The sequence below is a fragment of the Rhinopithecus roxellana genome, chromosome 6 (genome assembly GCF_007565055.1).
Source record: "Rhinopithecus roxellana isolate Shanxi Qingling chromosome 6, ASM756505v1, whole genome shotgun sequence".
Classification (NCBI taxonomy): Eukaryota; Metazoa; Chordata; class Mammalia; order Primates; family Cercopithecidae; genus Rhinopithecus; species Rhinopithecus roxellana.
Window position 1 is genome coordinate 36,519,274 of NC_044554.1, and position 19,369 is coordinate 36,538,642.

Genomic DNA, 19,369 nt, shown 5'->3' on the forward strand with positions numbered 1-19,369 from the left:
ATAAATAAGTGACTGAATAAATTAACAAGTATGGAGGAAAAGACAATTCTTCCATGCACAATAATTTCAAGTAATGTATGTAGCTACTCTGCCCATGAGAAAGAGAAGCCTAACTGTCTACTCCTGAAGTGTTGGCTAAGCATGCTGACCTCCTTCCAAAGAGTACAGCATGGAAAAAGGAGGGGAGAAAAAGAAGGTAATCTTTGTAGCTTATTGAGCTTTGCAAATGAGTGAGCAAACTGAATAAATTGACCAGTGAAAGATTAGCATGCTAGTTAAAGATGACCTAGTTGATGGCTATTAAAATTATTAAACATGAACATGGATCTAAAGCATCCAAGACTAATAATGATGGATTGAAAATCATCACAGTTATTAAAATGCAAATATAAACAGTATAGTTCATTACAATGTCAGCTTTTTAAAAAGACTTACCTATGTATAGATGTTTAATTATTTATATTATATAAAAATGTCTACTAATCTTAATATCACTCAAGTTTCAAAATAATCTCAAAAGTGTTGCAATTGTTTATCACTGTATTTCTTGGTTACAGTGAATTATTATTTTCTTTTTTTTTTTTTTAGTTATTATTTAGGTATTTAAAGTTAGGATGAATTAACATGGACATACATGATGTATACCTATCTTTATTAATTGGATCCTTCTAAACATTACAAAAAATAATCTTAAATATTTTTAATTATTATTTTTATATACTCTATCTGATCTGATCATTACACTATTTCTGTGTGTTATGCATTATCATAAAACTCCCAGTCTCTCACAATTTTTTATGAGGGGTAAAATCCTAATATTGTAAAAAACATTTTTGCTAAAATCTCAGAGAAAGTAAATTATAAACTCCAAAATCTTTAGTTTGACTTTTACAGTCAATAAAAAGATTCAAAATCACTATTACCTATTTAAACAATTGGTTATACTTCGATAGTATTTAGAATTTGTTCAGCACTGAACAACATGAAGGTATAAAAAGTTAGGGAAGACAAATTCCTAACCTCAAGGTTCTTATTACCTAGTAAGGGATCATAACCACAGAAAAAGTAAAGAAGAATACAAATGTTTGAAAATAGACTATTAGCTTGACAGGTATGGAAAATGTATAAAATGAAAAAGGATTTTGGCTATGTTTCCTGGAGAATGGGAGTTGTTTTAAAACCATGTTTTCAGGCAGGAAAGAATGTGATCAGTGTTATTGCCCATAGAAAATCATCATTACTATTATTGTTTTTATGACTTATTCCACAAATGTGAATATTTATTTCTCCTTTCAAGGATTATGTTATGGAGTGTTGAAATACTACTTTACTTAAGTACTCTGTGCAGCTCCAGGTGTTTAAAGGAAGAATAATAAGAACTTTTCAAAACAAGCCTATGGCTACTCTTGTTGATGAAGAAAATTATTTATTCATCTATTCATTTAATTGTGATTAATTAAATTATTAATCACAAGGATGATTCTCAAGGAACATGTGTCAGCAATGTAGTGCACCGCCCAGACAGAACAGCAAAGTTCAGAGTCAACATTTGCTTTGCCAAAATAATGAAGCTATAACAAACAACCTGAAGACATAATACTCATTAAACTAGCACCAATTAGAATGTCTTCCCCTTGAGATTGAGAATTTGATATTACACAGGCATAATAAAAATAGTAATGAGTTAGCCCAGTAGCTCTATTAATGTACTAAACAGACACTGAGACACAGAGATGCTTGCCAATCCCTGAAGTTATCTTCAGAGACACCTCTGGTTTATGATAACCCTTTTGATAGTTAACAAATGTCCATGCATTGGAATGAGAGCACTGTATGAAGAATAACTGGAGACCATGAAACTTCTTGAATTAATTTAACTTCAACCCCAAGCAATATCCTTCTTAGTTTTGGAAAAGAAAAATATGTGAGAGTAAATCAGCTTGGTGACTCAAGTTGAAACCTGAAGTCTGGTCTGTTACCCTTTCGGAAATAGTAGAAGATGTGCTTCCTCTGCATTTCCAGTTGTTTATATTCCTGACCTTCCCTGCCACCAAAAATAATTCCCATTCCCACGCTTACTAGTCCTCCCCCTATATAAAAGAGAGATTACAAATTCAGCTTTTCTTTGTGTATTTTCCTTCTGCAAAATATAAAGCAAATCATTAGTAAAGACTTACTTATGAAGGCAATTCTGGTGAAAGGCAAAAGAAAGCCACAGCAATTACTTTTCTATCTTTTATCATTAGTTTCTGCTAGTGTTGATTATAGTTTCCTAATAATTCCAAAACATTTTACATTGCCAGATACTTTTTCTTAACCTCTCGTCTCAAAATGTCAACAGGAAAGTAACCAGAGCGAACTACAAAAGTGAACCAATGGTGCTGAAATACGATGTAAATTCTTAGGTATTCAGGTTAAGAGGACAATAAGTAGACAGAGGAAAACTAATCTCAGGAGATATTCTTAACACAACCATGGGTTTTCTATTTGATAAATTATTTTATTTTTTTCCCCTTTATGAACATTGTTAAAGAAATTAACAATTCCTACAAAGAAAAATGAAACCTATAGGTATGAATAGATCTTTAATATCACATACATATGATTCTGGGCTTATCAATTTGATGTGGTTCATTCTCATTCTCAACCATGAATTGCATTTAAATTTTTGAGTGTTCTCCACATGTAAATGATAACAGATACAGATACAGCATCATAACTGACCTCAGAAAGTCCTCCCATTAAGTGGGGTCACGACAACTTGCTTGAAGTTTCTGAAAGGAGACCCACACCCAGGTAAAACAGTTCCTATCTCAGCCCTGTCCCTTACTCAGCTTATATTTGGGCACATCAAGCAACATTTTTGCATCTCATTTATTATCATGTCCAAAATAATAACTACCTAGCTTATTCCCCCATCAACACAACTTTTTAAGAATTATGATTCTTTGTTAAGAACATAAAAGCCAAAATGGGACAATACCCATTTATAACTCTTTATGTCTCTGTTTTTTTTTTTCCTTTTCTGTTCAAAAAGAAATGAAAAGAATAAGAGAATAATGACACTTGTATCATATTGTTGAGGATATTAATTGTGATAAAGTTCACAGCACCTGAAACACAATAGGTGTTTGATAAATGTCTCTTTCCTTCTCTAGCAATTTTCCATTTCACAATTGGGCAAATTCCATTGGAAATGTTGGCAATCCGAATCAGTACTGTGTTACTGTCTCTCAGCCCTTGACCCTACTCTTATCTCGTCCCACATCACCTTCCTATATTTCCTGGCCTTTCCCTTCCAAGAGCCAAGGTCTTTTCCCATCTCCCTGACCAGGGTCATCACTTTGCGCCTGTCAGAGATTGCACCCCTGACCAGCCTTAGCTGCTGGGGCGAGTCTCAGAGACTCTAAGACCGGAGTGGGTTAAAGCAGTGGCCAGCTGGGGCTGATCACTCCCAATCCCGAACTTCTTGCTCATTCTCCTTGCTGTCTGGCCTCGGAGAAGGAAAAGGAGAAGGGAGGGCATCACTGGAGTGATGATATGTGTGTCTTCTTGCTCATCCTCCTTGCTGTCTGGCCTCAAAGAAGGAGAACAAAAAAGAGAAGGAAAAGGAGAAGGGAAGGCATCACTGGAGTGATGACATGTGGCTCTCTCCCTTCTCCGCCTTTCACATTTTTCTTTCCACGTGCAGGACTGGGAAGGCTCTGACCGCCCTTGCCCCCGCGGTTGTCATGGTTACACAACAGCAGCAGCACCAGACCCAGGAGATGTCTCAGACCTCTCCTCTACCTCCGCCTCAACCCTTCCCTCTCTGTTAGGAAATCCTCCCCCTCGTCTCCGCGCGCTCCCACCACGCCATTCCCGGCCTGCGCATACATTCAGGAGAACCCTTTTTAGGCTAAAACATAAACTTTGTTTCCTCTCCTCTCTTCTTTTGCTTGTATAAATAGCACTAATTTAAGGGAGAAGTGGTGGGGTTTTGGTGATGAAATAAGAGTCCACGCAGAGAAGCTTGCATTTTATTACCGCTTCGCTCGAGGCGAAATCGCTGAAAGTTCGCCCGTTTAACTCCTGTCCCCATAACTCGGAATCCCGGACATTAGCGGCCCCAGCTGCTGGCGCGGCTCTGGTCCAGTCCCCTGGATCCAAGAGCGCCCTGCCAGAGCGCAGTGTCTCCTCCTTCTGTCAATTTCCTTCCTTGCACTGGGACGGAGTCAAAGCAACTCAGCCCAGTAGGTTGAACTCAAGTCATCAGAGGAGGAGAATCAGCGCCGAAAACGGCCCGTGAGCTACCAGCGTAGCCCATTAACGCATTAACTCCGGGCTTGTTGGGCGGAAGCCGGGAGGAAACACCCGGGGGACCGCACTCCTGGTTAAATGCCCAGCACGAGTCAAATCCGGCCTTTCCAAAGTGAGCCAAGCCCACTACTACAAAGGGATCCCCCGAGTGTTTTGCCTTAACCACATTTCAGATAGCCAGCTTTGTGGCTGCTCTTTGACTCCAACTTTCCCTCTAAATCTAAAAGGATGCACACTTCCATCAGACGGAGCGTCGCGATTCCCCGGCGAGGAAAAAGGCGTCCCCCATTCCTCTCCCAAAACGCTACATAAAAACCACCACGCTTCCCTTCCCTCTTCCTTGCCCCTTTCCCTTCCCCCTAGACCAACAGCGAAAGGAGCGAGCGAGGGCGCAGATGCCCTTTGGTCAAATCCTCCCCGGATGTTCCCGACCAAAGCGTCTCCAAATCAACCTGCAGCCGGCGGAAGCGGGGGACACGTTCATAGGCGCTCTCCGCTGCCCAGAAATGGAGGGGTGGTGGGGGAGCCAGGAAACCAGGGAGAGCGCAAAGTTCCTGGGTGCGTCTCGGGAGGAAAACTTTGTGCGGTGCTGCCAGGCGGAGGCTTGGGAGGAGTAGGTTCCGCAGCTGCTGAGGCGGGGTGGGACTGCGCCCCAGGGGCCGCGCTGAAGCCGGCGCCGCGCTTACTGCGCACCGATTTCGCGTCTGCTACCGTGGGCGCCCACTCTCTGTCCGCTCGCGGGAGCCTTCTCTGTCTCAGGATGGTTCCTTATCTCCCAGACCCTGCTCATCCACCACTTCGGACACAGCCACCCCCAAATCCCACTATCCCCGCTTAGCACCGCGGTCTCCAGCACACACTCCCACTGGAGTAGCAGGTGACCCAAACCAGACTTACCTGCTGTGAACTATTCTCTCTCTCTCTTTTCCTGGTGGCTTTTCAGGGAGAGAGGAACGGGATGCAGGCTGCGGTCCAGCGGCGCAGCGACCCGGGACACCGGCGCGCGTTCCTCTGAGCCGCAGCCCTGGCTGAGCGGCGGAACCGCCAGCAGCCCTGGCAGAGCCGGGAAGCTGCGGCCGCAGGGGCCAGGCCGGGAGGCAGGGGGCGCTGCTGCCTCCACCGAGCGCCGCGCTGGGACAGGCGGAGAGCGAAGCACCAGCTGGAGCTTTGGGGAGGCGAGGGTGGCGAGGAAAGGCACGCTCCAAACAGGAGGGCGGCTTTTAAGTTTGTGGTGTGACCGCAGCAGCTGTCCTGGGAGAGACTCAGTCTTTCTAAAAAGAGGATGCTGAAAACGCCGGGGATTACCTTTCCCCTTCCGATCTCCTCCCCCAGCCCCCGCCCCCCTTCCACTGCGCACGCCAGAACTCCCAAGCGTGCAGAAGTTCATCCCTGCTGCGCCGCCGAGGCTGCCAATAGCATGGCTTTAGAGGTAGCCCCGGTCGCGCTGACGGATGTTTATCAGAACAGGGCACCCTATATGTAAAGCAACCTCCGACGTCTGATCTTCCTTCTGGGTGGTTTGGGGACCTCTTTATTTCCTTCTCTATACCATAAAACCTGTTAAGGGACCCCGTGAGGAAGAAACAGAGAGTGACCACAAACACCGTCCTAAAAATGCTAATCCCACAAAACAATATCTGCGTTCCACTATGTAAAACCTCAGTCCATAGTTAATGGCCTTGACAAGGCAGGCATAGGGATGAAGAACAGGGATCAGCCCTCCATTAAGGGGCTGGCGCCCAATAAAGACCAAACAGAAAGAGATAAAAACGAGTAGAATGTAATCCTTTCTTCCTCTTTCCCTTACACCAGACCTACAAAGAGATGTGCCTCATATTCTTGTCTTCGGGAGTTTTTTTTTTTTTTTTTTTTTTTTTTTTTTTTTTTTTAGATTTTTGCACCCCTTATTCACGTAGTAGGAACTTAGAAGTATATGACGACAAGGAAAAGATCTAAGTTTTGATGAACCTGGAACCTATGCAATTTGAATGCAGGATCCTCTTTAAGAAAAAGTAATGCAGAAATATCTCACTTCTACCTCTTTAAGCAAAAGTAACACAGAAATATCTCACTTCTACAGATTCTGCAAAAATATATGACAATGTGAGCTCATGAGGCCACCGTCAGGGACATTATAAAAAGGCCTGTGCATTTGGTGAGCCCTGTAAGTCAGGCATTTTTAGCTGCATGGTAAATCCTTTGTGATGGGAAATCCATGTTTATAGTCACACACCTTGCCCTTAGTCCCAAACATAAATCTGACATGAGGTAGAGACATGGAAAGAAAGCAGCCATGGGATCCTGCATTTGTCAGCTTGATTTAAGAGCACAAATCAAGGGTCCCAAAGCTCCCTTAGCAAGTAACAAAAGATATCTTGATTTGGAGATGATGAACAGACAAATGCAGTAATGGAGTAATTGAAAGGGGTAGACGACATTCTTCATTTGACCTTTTATCTGTGGCAGAGGGCTGAGGGCCACAGAAGCTAAATGAGTCATTTTAAGTTATAGGTGGTTGGTGGCAGAGTCAGGCTAAGGAAAGGCTCAGGTTTCCCAAATCTGACCAAGGCTCTTTCTTGTGTCTCACGCTGCCCCACTCTATAACCTTGGTTTGGACTCACAACCAATCAACCCCATAAATACCCTCTTTGGATAGAGAAAAAAAAAAATTTAAGTCCTCATAGACTATTTCAAACTATAGCAACTGTTATTTCATTTTTTTCTGAATGTTTTATATTTAATGTTACACCACTCATTCTGCACCTAGTCATGCAATTGTTTATTGTATTTTTCTATGTTTTTATATTATTTTCATTTGTATATGTCATTGCACTTCCATCCAAACTGCAAGGTCGTTGTGAAAACAAAATGTCTTTTTGTCCCCCATATATGGTGGGTCTATAGTAAGCAGTTTTTGATTTAAAAAAAAAAAAAAAAACTCTACTTTTAAACTTTTAAATAATTTTGTCAGTTTATTGGCCAGAATTTTGTGTGTAACTAGAATTGTGGTTAACTTTGGATTTCCCATTTTCCTCTTTTCTCTTTTAAGTTGTAGCTTAATATGCTTAAACCAAATGACACCTTCCTTTGCTACCATTCAATCCTTTCCATAAAGCCCCTATAGAATTAATCACTCCCTCCTGTTTTCCCGAAGCACTTTGATTTCACTACTATAATAAGCTCTTTTCATGTTATATTATAATTAGTTATGCATGTTTCTGCATCCCATACAAAAGTTTTGGCTGTTTTGTGTCTTTGTTTCTTCATCCTCTAATATAATGCCTGTGACATTGTACTGTAGTGATTTAGTTTAAGATGTTCTGACTTCAAATTTAGACAGAATTTACCAGAGTATCCTGAACATACCATGAGAAAACAACATCTGGAGCATGAGTTCTGTGCTTTCCTTCCTTTTAATGACTTTGAGCACAAAGCAGACAGAATCAACTGCTAATATATTGCCCAATGTGATAAATGGCCTCAGCTGTGTCCATGGCTCTGTAATCTTCAGGCTGCTTCCCTGAATATCTTGAATGTGCTAGGTGTTTAACCAATATGTATATGTTAAACAAGTTAATAAAAACAGTAGAAATAATGTTAATATTCAGTCACTGGATTTATTTCTGAATTTCTAATAACTATATAGGTTCCCACCAAGATAGCTTTAACAACCCTTTCTAAGAGTTTGAGATTTACTTTCATCAAAAGCAATTTAGTATTCTGTCCTATAGGGGTAATACCCTATCTACATTCTTAAAATAAAACCCAGTGGGAAAAAATATATTTTACAAAAAATATAAGGTGTATTGTGTGGTTTAGTTTGTCTTCAAGGGTGACTATTCAAGATTTAACAAGTGAGCCTTAATTTCACTGAAAGCAATGTGTATATCATCAGTTAAAACCACCTAATTGCTGCTTGTATGCCTGTTTCAGTCCAAGAGGAAAAATACAAACAAAAAGAAGAAGAAAAGAAAACAAATAACTTTCATGTTCTTGGAAACACTATTGAATAAATAAATTGTGTGCCTTGAGAATCTAGGCTATTCTGAGACATACTACTCCTCACTCATCTCTATCCAGGCTCACAGATATAATATGAATAAGTAATTTTCATTTTATGGTAGTACTATGTGTTAGGCAATATGAAATACACTATTTCTCAAAGGATCACATTTGATGCCAAACAAATCCAAAGAATAAAATTCTAATTGTATAATTTCAGTAATCATCAATCTATATTGAGAGCCATGGGAAAAGGCGACAGGGATGGGTTAGGGTAGAATAGACATGTTGTGGGCTTCTCCAATTCCACATATAGCTACCTCTGCCCAGAAGACAGGAGAAAGGTAATTACTGGGTCCAGAACTTAAATCTAGCAGAAGATTTGGCTGTACTCTCAGCAGAAGATACTAAACCCAACAAAATCTACAATCTTAGTTCTCTCTGAACAGTTTTATATTCACAAATCAAATGAAAACTTAGTGAACGTGAAAGAAAATTGTTGATAAAGGAGACCCCAAAGTTTATGCACAGAGGCAAGCAAGGAAAATTGGGTTAAAAAGCATATCATTTTAATGCTTACTTCTCTAAAACTAGTCATACCTTAGTCATACACAAAACCTCTCTGTCTTATAATAAATACCACTTTACAAATGTTTTCTCATATATCAATTTATCAGCACTGACAGATAAGAAATGTTGTTATCCTCATCCAAGAAAATTGGCATATATGTTAAACTGCATCTAAATTGAAACAAGTGAGGGCATGAGTTTAAAGCAGCTCACCTAGCTCCTTATCTTCTATTAGCTATTTTCTTCTTATAAACTCCAGGTATTTTTTCCATCTATTTCATTTGATCATAGCAATACACTCATCACTGGATCATTAGATATTTACATTATAAAATCATTTGATGTGTTTAATGATGGGAAAAAACACACCTGACTTTCATCTTTTATTTCTGTATTAATTATACATACATAGAACTCTCAGAAATGTATCCCTGCTTCTCATCATCAGATAAAGACAGAAAACAGTTTATGTTTAGTTAATTGGGATGTAAAACTGTCCAAACTTTGCTTCATACTTTTAAGTTTTAAACTCTTATAAAATCATAAATAATCATAAACATTCAGAGTTAGAAGACACCTCAAAACCTTCTAGCCCTCATGTTAGACACAAGGAAACCAGGGCCAAGGAAGACATAGTTATCACTCAGCTCCTTGTGAATTCTGCCTCAATGCCCTCTATAAATATTTCACCTTTCTATAGAGACTTTTCTTAAAAACAAAGAAAAGAAAAGAAGAAAATTTTTAAAAATCGGCTATTTTTCAAAACTGTCCAAGCCAGAATCTTAAGGCTATATTTACTTAGCTGGGTTGGGGTGTGGTGAATAATTAAATTCAGCAGGAATGTACTTCAAAACAAAAATGAAAACACAGTCCAGCCTCTTTGGCCCAAATCCTGAGACTTCAGAAAAGAAAGTCCTCCTTGACTATGAACATTCACTAGAAGTTGGAAAGGTTTTCCATGCCTCATATAGGAGTCTACATGGCTATTGCAGATTGGTAGAATTTAGTCAGATAAATGCCTCTTTGTGTTTGATTTGTAACAATGTACTTATATCAATAAACAATCCCCAAGGAAGGACTTTAAGGAAAAATAAACAACTTTCCTATGCATAATATAAAAATCATATTTAAGTTTGCTTTTTAAAAATACCTTCATACCACCATCATTCTACCCTTAGAGCATATTTTAGATACAGTGTATCCTTCTAAGAAAATGAGGTTGAAGAGGGAATTCCTGTGATACCCAACTGAGGCAAGCCTTATTTGTATATGAGTGATGAAATAAAGAAAAATATGCCCTCTTGTGGCTTATTTGTTCTGGTTCACAATTAATCAACAGTACTCTATTATTTCCTGAAACCCAAACATACCTGTATTCCATGTGGAATTAAACTATTTCTTTGTGCAGTAACTGGCAAGCGCAGGTCCACACAGACAGCAGGAAAGCATTCCAAGACTTCTGCTTTGTTCAAAGTCATAAGCAGCTGCTTAGCCACAATGAAATCAGTATCCCTGAAAAGCAAGATTTTCCAAAATAGCCTATAAATTTGTATAGATATTATCAAAATCCCTTCCAAATAAATGCATTAGATAGAGTTTCTTTGCTAAAAATTGAAGTTTGTTTTGGATAGACTTAAACCATCGGTTTCCACAAATGGGAGAAAATTCATGATTCCTTTTCTACTATATTTGTGCCTCTACTATTTCTTCGACTGTAAGATGTGTTTATTTTTCCACTACAAAAAGTGAAGTATATAATAAAGCAATTAAGAGAATAGTGATTTTCATTCTTGCATATTTTTCTTTCCTTTTGCCCTACTTTACTCAGAAATAAGGATGTAACAAGTGTGTTACATATTGTGGGCTGCAGATGTAATTAATTTTATAATATCACAAAAATGCCCACCATGTTTTTCTAAAACAACAGAAATGAAAATGGGTTTAGTGGGGAACAGTTTCTGATCAAGAAAATGACTTTCATACAAACTCTAATTTAAGTAGCTCAGTAACTAAGTGAACGTCAAAGGCTTAAAACAAGCCAGGTTGCTAAATTTTTACTTCAACTCTATAATAATCACTATTATTATTTTTAGTATTATTATTATACAGATAATGAAACTTAAAGATAAGTGACTTAAAAATAAAATATTTACCATCTGACTGTATCTCCTTTGTTCATTAAGTGAGCTAGTAGGGCACTTCTAATCTTCACCCTTAATTTAGCAAGTTACTACCCAAGTAGACCAAATTCTGTCTTACTAATCAGAAAGAATAAATGCAGTTTCTCAAAGTGTCCAATTTAATGTCCAGAGTTACTGCTTTTCTAAGGCACACGGTAACATAAAATCATGTTGCTTTAAGTCTATTTAGCATAGTGAACATTTTGACCTTTGATGCACAGATGTACTTTCATTAGAATTATTAGGAAATACTATTCATAAAACAGTTCAAGATTTTTAATTTCATTTTATTGTAGTGAATAATATTGTGTCATCACAATACCATTAACAACTTGTATTCTTTTTCTATTTGCCACTTCAATAAAATTATTTTTTCTTACATCAAGCAAAGTTTTAGTTTCCAACTTTTATTCCTGAGTTTGTCAAAAGCAAGTCTACATTAGGAGTCTATGATAACCCATTTATTTTTTAAAAATCTCTAATTTTACTATATTTAAAACTTACAATTCTAAGAAAAGAAGACAATTACAAAAGATGATAACATAGCCATTAACTTCTGGGTTTCAGTCCAGCATGTAGGGAGCTTAGCGGCCAGCACTTCATCTCAACAACAAGTAAAAAACTGAACAAAATGATGAATCAACAGTTCTTCTTGGATCGCTCAGAGAAGTAAGCTCACAAGGCAAATTCTGTCCACCAAATGGGAGAGAAAGACAGGGGGACACAGTATCACAATTTACCAGGACAAAAATCACGGGAACCTTCTTTAGGTGGGAAAACTTGCACAGAAATTCACAAATTAATGGAGGCTCAGAGTGGACAAGTCTGAGATTAAAACATTCCAGGGAGACCCAAACAAAGGATGATCCCTACATTTTTGTGAGTTTTACACCCTGGAGCTGTACTTGGTCCTCACAATAAGTATTTAAAAAAAAGTGTCCCCTCTGCCTTTAGCAGGGAGAGGGAAAAAAAAGAATCATTTTAAAATACTCTGGAATATTCTCTTCTTGTTGGCAAGGCTACCCTCAGCAGAAACTATATGACCAGAGCCTTACCTACTGGGATTTTTTGAGAGCCTAAGTGACATGGGAGAAGGGATATACTCAAAGCCAGTCTGCTCCAGCCTACCACTTTGCAAGCAGAAAATATTCAACTCCAGCCCCTTCTGGTCACCCTATTCCACATAATGGAGGGGGAAACAAAACAAAACTGAGAAGCAAGGATGAAGTTCACAGTTCACGCGCACAAGTTTAATAAAAGACTGGGATTTAACCATAGGACTGTAGAATACTTCCTCTTCTTCTGGATCTTACCACTACATTGCTAAAGTTTTATTGCTGCAGTTGCTTTTACATAGTATGTCATGTTCATCTTTCAACAATAACAACAAAAATTATAAACCATACTGAAGGAAAAAATAAAACACAGTTTAAAGAGACAGAGCAAGCATCAGTACCAGAGTCAGATATGGCAGGAATGTTGTAATTATCAGACCAGGTACTTTAAAAACCTGTGATCAATATGCCAAAGGTTTAATGGAAAAAGTAGAAAGCCTGGTAGAGTGATTAATTTTTGTAGATAAGCTTTATACCATGCAACCTTGCTATAATGCTCATTAGTTCCAAGATAGTTTTTTTTTTGTTGATTCTTTCAGATTTTCTAAGTAGATGATTATGTCACCTGCAAACAAAGATAGTTTTATTTCTTCTTTACCTATCAGTATGTCTCTTATTTCTTATTCTTGTCTTATTTCACTAGCTAGGAGTTTTAGTACTTTGTTAAAAAGCAGTGGTGAGAGGAGATAACATTGCTTATTTCTGATCTTAGTGATAAAGCTTCCTATTTCTCACCTTTAAGTATGAAGTTAGCACTAGGATTTTTGCAGATGCTCTCTGTCAAGTTGAGGAAGTTTGCTCTATTCCTATTTGCTGACAGTTTTCATCATGAATGGGTGTTTGATTTTGTCTAATCCATTTTCTGTATTTATTGATATAATTGTATGGTTTTTCCCCCTTTCTTTTGACTGTTGCTGGGCAACCAGAAAAAAACAGCTTGATTGTTTTCAGGTAAACTCAGTCAGTAATTATTCAGCCATTTAACATTTTATTCATATCTCAATCCAGGGTTCTACCGTTTTTTGCTTTCTCCTAATGATAGCATTTAAATTCAAAGAGGGCTTAAATAAATCTAGGAGTGGAAGGAAGGTATACTGGTTTTCTAGAGCTGCCATAATAACTAACACAGATCAGGTAGTTTAACAAGGGAAATTTATTTCCTCACATTTCTGGAGGCTATAAAGTCAAAGATCAAGGTATCATCAGGGTTGGTTTATTCTAAGTTCTGTGTAATTGGTATGTAGATGGCCATCTTTTTTGGTGTTTTTTCATCATCTTTCGTGTGTGTGTGTCCTAATCTCCTCTTCTTATAAGGACATCAGTTATATTGAATTAGGGTCCACCCATATGATCTATTTTACCTGACTTACTTTTTTAAAGGCCCTATATCCAAATACAGTCACGTTCTGAAGTGCCAGGGTTTAGGACTTCAATGTATGAATTGATGGAGGTCACAATTCATCCCACAAAAGGAGTGAAGGGATTTTTTGTTTATAGACATTTTCTTTCTTCCATTGGCATACACTAAGATGAATACAAAGTTCCCTACTAGGATTTATCTTGTTTTCTCATTGTGTCTGTGAAATACCTATAGTTTAGTTACAGCATCCACTTATAAATCCCCCTTAGTCTGCCCCTTATTTTAAACACTAGGTTCCTTTGGTTAAATGATGGTAAAGGACATTAGTACCTTGCTTCTGGGCCTCTGGAGCTAGCAACCTCACAGTTGTACCCCATAAATACAATGGGGTAGGTTTAACCAAAGGTACAAGATATTCTATAATCCCCAGACTTTGCCAAACATTGGGAAACTGAAGAAAACCCACTAACTTTTTCTTTTTCATTTTTTTCTTTTTTTGAGACAGTGTCACTCAGAATCTAAGTTGCTGTCTCATCCAGGCTAGAACTAGAGTGCAGCATCACGGTCACAGATCACTGTAGCCTCGACCTCCCACACTCAAGCTCTCTTCTCGCCTCAGCCTCCTGAGTAGCTGGGGCTACAGGCATGGGACACCACACCCAGCTAATTTTCAACTCGTTATTTTACTTCTTGTCAGCTCAGTGCTGATTTTTCCCAGAATGTTCAAACTTCATATAGCCCTGAGTAGGGATAGTCTTGTTTTTCACCTATTATCTTTCTTAACTCTTTTTTTATGGCATATACTATTTTTTTTTAGAATTTGCAAAGTTGAAAACAAAGAGACTTTTTGTGAAAATACCAACCCTTGAATTTTGAGATACTGCTAGGCATTTAAATAAGTCTATTCGGAAATCCTAAAGCTGAAAGTTGGCTTTGTTTTATTCAATTCATTTGTCTTCCTTTCAGTGAGTGATCACATAGTTCGTGGAACACTTAGTTACCCAAAGCATGACGAGTCCTGAGGCAATCAGGAATTGCTGAGATAAAATATTTGTACCTCAAAAACGTTATCTCCAAAATGTATGGCATATATAACCAAAGATGCTATTTAAAATTTGTGAGACAAAGATATATAATCAATAGTTTTAGAATAGAATGATTAATTAAATATTAAGGAAATTTAGCAGCTTTTTTCCCCACAACATTCCTCCAAATAGAATGCCTACATTAACATTTGGAATGTAAAAATGAACTGACATGCTCAAGGAAAACTGGAGACCCCTATTACAAATATAATAAAAGTGAATCTAAAATCCTACTTCACACCCAAACAAAATAATTCCAGAGGGATTTGATCTGACAGTGAAAGGAAAAACAGTATCATTTAGAAAACAACAACAATAACAACAACAACAACAAAACATGGAAGAACATCTTCATGAGCTTAGAGTAGAAAAAGGAAGTTTGAACAGTACACAAAAAATGTTAACTGTAAAGAAACAGCTTCATAAATTTGACTGTATCAGATTAATAACTCTGGTCATCAAAAGAAATAATTAAGAAAGTAAAAAGTCAAGCCACAGAGTGAGCGAAGATGTTGTCAATCCATATATCTTCACATCCTTTACATATACAGAATATGTAAAGGATTTATTTGAATGAATGAGAAAAAGGCAACCTAGTAGAAACAGGGAATAAAGACTTAAAAAGAATCTTCATCTAAGGGGTATTCAACAGTTATTAGATATCCATAAACATAGTTTTTAAATTTTAGAAAAGAAGATTCAAAAGGCCAACAACTTGTGCAGTGATCAAGGAAATGCAAATAAAAACCACAATGTGATTTTACTACATACCCACAAAAATGACTAAAATGAAAAAGACAAAAAGCCAATAGTTGCTGAGGCTGGAAATATCAGAATTCTCATACACTGTGGGTGGAAGTATTTGTACAACCACTTTGGAAAACCCTGAGGACTAAACTCTGATTTTTTTTATCTTGCCCAAATTCCTATTTAAGAGGTCTGTGGAGTCATGTCCTACAAATCATGAATTTTCATCAGATGTTTATTTTTTATTTATTTTTTTTAATGCTGTATAATGTGACTTATTTTCCAACCTGACTCTGTCATAACATTACAAGACAAGGAAAAAAATCAGCATGTTTTATCCAAAAACATGTTTCTTTGCCATATTTTGAAATGGTCCTGCAAAGCTGTCATTTGTGGGGTAAAATTTGCAACTGGAAAGAATCTCTATTAACATAGATCTTTTTCTTCCAGGCCCTCCCAATCCTAAAAAGATTAACTAAAAGCCTAGCACCTTTTAAATATCTGAACAGGAAACAGTTGTCATCTATTGCCTCTAAGGGCAGCCACTATAAGACTTCAAACTATAAGACTTCAAAAGAACTTTGGTCTCCACAATCTTTTATCTTAATCTGAATGTTTCCTTTCTGTGATCCCAGATTTTTAGATAAACCCAACCAATTGTCAACCAGAAAATGTTTAAATTTACCTGTATTTACTTATATCACCTATAGCCTGGGAACCCCCACCACCCCCGCCATCCCTGCTTTGAGTTTTCCCGCCTTTCTGGACCAAACCAATATATTTCTTAAATGTATTTGATTGATGTCTCATACGTCCCTAAAATGTATAAAACCAAGCTGCACCCCGACCACCTTGGGCACATGTTCTCAGGACCTCCTGAGGGCTGTGTAATGGGCCATGGTCACTCATATTTGGCTCAGAATAAATCTCTTAAAATATTTTACAGACTTGGACTCTTTCGTTGGCAACTCTTTGGCAGTACAGATTAAAAACTAAATGTTTTAATAACTTATAACCCTGCAATTCTACTCATAGAGCCCAAGAAATATGTTTTCAACAAAGAAATGGACAATAATGTTCATGACAACACTCTTTGAAATAACCTCACATTAGAAATCACCCAAACTATTTTCAACAGTAGAATGGATGAATATACTGTGGAAAATCCACGCAGAAGAAGGTTACACAGCAACAGAAATAAATGAACTATAACTACACCAACAATGTACACGTCTTTAAGAAAATTAGTAGTCATTAAAAGAGGACACACTCAGTATGATTTATGGTTTTCACCATACAAATTCTTCTCATTTTTAGGAATAAACAAAATGATGCTAAGATTCATATAAAAAAATAACTCCATAACATTAGGAGAATTGACTCTTTTAGATATGACTCTTCCAAACCCATAGTAAGAATTTCACTCCATTTCTTCAAGTTTCCTTTTTGCCTTTCAAAAATGTTTTAAAGCTTTTTCCCATATAGGTTTTGTCCATTTCTTAATGATATCATTACTAGGTATTTTAACTTTCTCACTGATACTGTAAGTAAGGCTTTTCTTTCATTATATTGTCTCACTAAATATTGTTTTTGTATATAAAGCCTATTGATTCTTGTATGTTAGTTTTATATTCTGCAAACTTTTGGAATTATTTTATTGTTTTCCTACCTTTATCACGAATTCTTTGGGATTATTTAGGAATACTGTTATATAATTGAGATTAGCTTGGGTTTAAAGGTTTGGTGTAAATCTTTAATAACTATTTCTTCTGTAGAAGTATAACTCTCTCTATACTGTAATATATTTAGATAAATTATATTTTCCTTTGAATGTTATCTATTTTATCTAGTTTTATCAATTTATTTGCATATTGTTGGGCAAAATCACTTCATGTTTTCATTTTTTCATTCAATAATGATTACCACGGGTAATTTATTATGTTTATGTTTTACATCTTTTATGTTTTAATTTGGTTATCTAATAATTACTTTACTTTTTAAAAGTTTTTTCATTAACTGGTTTAACTGTTTTTCCTTTTTAAAATTTATTGACTTTTTGCTTGTCCTCTATTTTCTTTTTGTTCCTTCTTTAAAAGGTTTTCTATTTGTTCTTTAACTTTTTTGGGAAAATTTGCTTCAATCCTATTCCTTCTTTGATTCGTATTACTATACATATAAATAGCCATATATTTTCTTATGATTACTACTTTATATCGTTAGTATCTCAAATGTAGTGTTTTCATTACTATTAGTTTTCAGAATTTTATTTCCTAATTCCTCTTTCTCCTGTGTATTAATAGGAGAAGTTCTTTATTTAAATTTCAGGATAAAGAGACATTATTATTATTATTATTATTATTATTATTATTATTATTATTTTGAGACGGAGTCTCGCTGTGAGTGCAGTGGTGCGATCTCGGCTCACTGTAAGCTCCGCCTCCCGGGTTCCCGCCATTCTCCCTCCTCAGCCTCTGAGTAGCTGGGACTACAGGCGCCCGCCACCGCGCCCGGCTAGTTTTTTGTATTTTTAGTAGAGACGGGGTTTCACCGTGTTAGCCAGGAGGGTCTCGATCTCCTGACCTCGTGATCCACCCGCCTCGGCCTCCCAAAGTGCTGGGATTACAGGCTTGAGCCACCGCGCCCGGCCATCATTATTATTTTTAATGTCTAGTTTTTAATTGTGTTATTTTCTAAATCTATTGTAGCTCTGTGAGAAAATGTTGCTTGTAATATTCGTGGTAATTTTGGAGATTTGAAGGGCCAAATATATGTTTAATTTTCATGACTATTTCTTGTGCACTTGAGATTAAGACATTTTTCTGTTACCCTATGCATTTGCATAAGATTATATTGCTTAAGTCTTCTTTAACATTATCATTATTATCATTATTTGCTCTACTTGATTTTTGTACGGAGAATGGTGTGTTCAATTCTTCTACATTTAGATTTTTCAGTTTCCTGTGCATTACTTGTAGTTTCTACTATATAAAGCTAGTTGTTTTATTAGTTGTTTAGATATTCATAATATTGTATATTGTGGTCTTTAGCATTGTAAAGTATATCTTTTAATGCCTTTTGACCTACTGTACCTTGTCTGTTTTCAGAAATCCAATCCATTTTTTCTTATTTACTTTTTTCAATACACCTTCACCCATTCCTTTATTTTTAGTATTTTAGAATCACACCATTTTAAGTTTGTCCTATGTGTTCAGCATATAATTGAGTTCTAGATTGTGAGTCAGTTTGAAAATGTTTATCTTTTGTTTTATCCTTCACTTTTTTCTTGTTGATATTATTTTGAATAGATATGATTTTCATCACCTGAAATTGTTCATTCTCATTTTCTGCTTTTTTTTTTTCCCACTGAGTTTGATATGGTTTGGGTGTGTTCCTACAATTCCCATGTGCCATGGTAGGAACTAAATGGGAGGTGTTTGAATTAAGGAGGCAGGTCTTTCCTGCGCTGTTCTCATGAAAGTGAATGAGTCTTATGAGATCTGATGGTTTTAAAAGAGAAGTTCCTCTGCACAAACTCTCTCTTTCCACCGCCATCCACGTAAGATGTGATTTACTTCTCCTTGCCTTCAGCCGTGATTGTGAGGCTTCTCCACCCATGTGGAAATGCATGTCCATTAAACCTGTTTCTTTTGTAAGTTGCCCAGTCTCAGGTATGTCTTTATCAGCAGCATGGAAATGGACTAACACAGTAAGTTGCTAACAGTAGAGTGGGGTGTTTCTGAAAAGATACTAAAAAATGTGGAAATGACTTTGGAATTGGGTAACATGCTGGGGTTGGAACAGTTTGGAGGGTTCAGAAGAAAACAGGAAAATGTGCTGAAGTTTGGAACTTCCTAGAGACTTGTTGAATGGCTTTGCCCAAAATGTTGATAGGGATATGGACAATAAAGTTCAGGCTGAGGTTGTCTCAGATGGAGATGAGCAACTTCTTGGAAGTGGAGCAAAGATGACCCTTGTTATGTTTTAGCAAAGAGTCTGGTGGTATTTTGTTCC

At 37.2% G+C, this 19,369-nt stretch overlaps 1 protein-coding gene across 1 annotated transcript in view; it reads right to left on the bottom strand.

The window, feature by feature from the left end:
* The window catches only part of SEMA3D (semaphorin 3D), a 203,980-nt gene extending 198,652 nt beyond the window's left edge, over positions 1-5,328 (bottom strand). The window contains exon 1 of the mRNA XM_010379909.2: positions 5,197-5,328. The gene's annotated coding sequence lies outside the window, so the exon portion shown is untranslated. The remainder of the gene's footprint in view (positions 1-5,196) is intronic.
* Positions 5,329-19,369: the final 14,041 nt, after the last annotated feature.